We start from the raw sequence: 2,319 nt of genomic DNA, 5'->3' as shown, positions 1-2,319 counted from the left end.
GCAGGGTCTGTCCCTTGGCCACCACAGTAGTAATGGCAGTGACATCATCCACCTCCAGGTCACTGAAGGTAGCCACAGAACCACAGGGGACCTTGGACTGTAAGTGGGGAACCTGGAATATTAGGTGCCCCAGGTTGTCGACCTTTCTGCTGGAACCAGTCCAGAGAGGTTTTTGGTTTTTTTGTTTGTTTTTTTTTTTTTCTCACCAGAAAGACAGAGACAGAGAGACAGAAATCAAGAAATCACTCCCCAGGGGGGATGACCATGCCGCAATCCCTTCTCCTTCCCTTCTCCATTCTTCTCTCGGGATCTTGGACACGCATGCATATGCGCCCGGCGTGAGTTTAAGCCACCAGATCCAGGACTCAAACTGCAGTCAGCTACATGGGAGTCCAGCAACATAACCATTATGTGAACTGCTGGTCCCCAGAGAGGTATTTTTGACATTGGCTTTGACACTCACATTGGCCCAACAGGTGATGGTGTTTCTCTGAGCAGGAGAGGAGGTATGTTTCACCTTTCATTACAAAGGTGAGTTTATATAACAATGGTCTCTGCTTCTGAATGAAGAAAATGAGTTTTCTGTCCTTCTCAAGATAAGTTTCCTTGGACTTTTTAGTATCTTAGTCCTTTGCTTTATGTCCTTTCTCCAACATCCTAGGTAGAAATAAAGTTGCAGAAATATTTGTGTTTTTACTTTAACTTTTTGTCACTTTCTCTCCAAGCTAACTTCTTCCCAGGACAGAGGGACAAAGTAAAGACAAACTTCAGTTCACCTACATGGTCTATTCTTTTTTTTGAATTTCAGGTTTTCCTCAGTTTCCTTCCATAGTTCCTGAATATCATTATAGACTTGATTTCAAACTTATTTTTTTCTTCTCTATTTGTTGCAGTATTTGTGATAATAGGCTAAGAGCTACTATATCATGAATGAAAGTGAATGTTTATTCTTCTAGTTCAATTATGAAGTGGCAATTCCAGCTTTGGTATTAAGTTTTTAAAAATTAAATTTTAAATCAATGAAAATGGCAGTATAATACACATTTTTTCATTAGGATCTAGATAGGCTTACATTATTTTATATTTACCCGTATTCTGTTATAAGCATGTATTTTATTGTCTCTAATTATTCCAGACTTGATTCTTTCTTTTTCTTGTTTTTCCAGAGATTGTGTGTGATCACTGATAAGAGACGGGAGATGAAGGTAGGAGGCAGAGGAAGGACCCCTCATGCGGCATGGTCACACCACAATTCCTTCTCTTCCTTTCTTGTTCATGTTGGGATTTGGGGCATGCATACACATGTAGACTTTGATCCACAGCCAGTCATATGGGATATGGGTGCCCTAACTGCTAAGCCACAGGCCCAGAGAGTCCTTTCTTTTTTCTTTTTCTTTATTTTTTCTTTTTATTTTCTTATTCTTCTTTTCCTATTCCTTTCCTTTTCTTTATTCTTCTTTTGTAAGGGAGAGTGTTGCTAAACTGTGCACACATTTGCCACAGAGACAGAGAGAGACAGAGAGACAGAAAGTGAAAAATCATCTCCCAGTGGGGATGGCTATGCTGCAACAATTTCTCCACCATTCTCTCTTGGGATTTTGGGCTGTCTCACATGCTGTTCCCATAGACAACTGAGTCTTAAGGAAGGTGCCTGAGATGCAGCTGAGACTCATAACCCAGAGCCCTCAGCTACAAATATTTTCCTTGATGTCTCTAACATCTTGCTCACTGGTGTCTGCCTTACAGATGATACATCTGGGCAGCTGAGAATCCAGATGAGCTCTGGCAGTTGTGTGAGCTCCCTTGGGGGATTAAACATGAACTAATGCCACCAATAGGCAGGTTTGAACCTGGGGCAGTGGGAGGGTGCGGCAGAGTCTGCATGCAGTTATAGCCCCAGCACTGTCAGTCTACATCCTTCTGAATTTAAGTTTTAAACCTGTTCCTGGGGTGCACCAGATGGTAGAATGGTTATGTCTCTGGATTACCTCATAGTCAACTGCAGTTCATGTCCTGGACCGAGTGGCTTAAAACTCATGTCAGACGAGTGTGTGTGTGTGTGTGTGTGTGTGTGTGTGTGTGTAAAGAACACCTGAGAGGAGAATAGAGAAGGGATTATGTCATGGCAATCCTTCCTGAGGCTGATCTCTCACTGTCCCGACCCGGGGGGACAGCCGAACAGGTTTCCTGAGTGAAGGAGTGAGAGCCGGGACAAGTGGCGTAGTGTTACAGCACAGAGACGACAGTGTCATCCGTTTATTGTGGGCAGCACGGTACAGCACAGAGATGACACAGTGTCACAGCTCTTAAGGGTCGCGT

The sequence above is a fragment of the Tupaia chinensis genome, unplaced genomic scaffold (assembly GCF_000334495.1).
Source record: "Tupaia chinensis unplaced genomic scaffold, TupChi_1.0 Scaffold000511_1, whole genome shotgun sequence".
NCBI classification, from domain to species: domain Eukaryota; kingdom Metazoa; phylum Chordata; class Mammalia; order Scandentia; family Tupaiidae; genus Tupaia; species Tupaia belangeri.
This window is presented reverse-complemented; position numbering follows the sequence as displayed.